Source organism: Rattus norvegicus, chromosome 7 (assembly GCF_036323735.1).
Source record: "Rattus norvegicus strain BN/NHsdMcwi chromosome 7, GRCr8, whole genome shotgun sequence".
In the NCBI taxonomy this organism is placed as follows: domain Eukaryota; kingdom Metazoa; phylum Chordata; class Mammalia; order Rodentia; family Muridae; genus Rattus; species Rattus norvegicus.
Window position 1 is genome coordinate 130,751,677 of NC_086025.1, and position 792 is coordinate 130,752,468.

Here is a 792-nt window from a genome sequence, read left to right on the forward strand (position 1 = left end):
GCCCTTCGTCCTGAGGTGCTCAGCTAGGCTACGGAAGGACTACAACTTGAAGATCTAAAAGAGAAATCCCCCTAATATAACAGGGGATATGTAGACAGGCCCAGGTGAACAGGGCCGTGGCTCTAGCAGACATCTAAGACCAATTTTTGTATCTATGGACATGGGGAAAAGATGAATTATGAACAGCAACATCAGAGCTGGCTCCAGCCGGCCACTGGCAACCACACCCGTCCGAAACTCAGGCAGTTTTACCGGAACTGCCCTCAACGAGAGGCGATATCCCACAAGCTGATGCCGGAAGGGCCCTTTGGCCCTGCTTTTCAATGTGAGAGCAGCTCTGGACCTCAGGTCTTCTGGCGAGAGGGGAGACCTGGCCACGAGAGGTTTTTCCTACTCTCTAAACGTGACTCTCAGACCTTCCTCTCCGGGTGGGCTTGTGTGGATCGACCCAGGAAGGTCAGGGCAGCTCATTTACAGAACCCTCCCTTCACGTCTGGAAATCAGATGCTAGGAGTGGAGACAGGGAGAAAGGGCTCCACACCTGGGCTATTGCTACAGGAGGAGAAAATGGCATTCAGTGAGGTGGCACCGGGCATGCCAGGGACATGGCTGATACTTAACGCAGTTACTTCACCCGGCCACCCTGTCATTAAGCCGTTAGGTGACCTTAGGCAAATCTCTCTGTAGCTCAGTTCCTTTGACTGTGAAACAAGGTAAAAATAGCATGAGCTGCTATTCTGTCATCAGATAAAAATAAGGCTGTAGATGTGAAAGTCTGGTGAAGAGAGGACA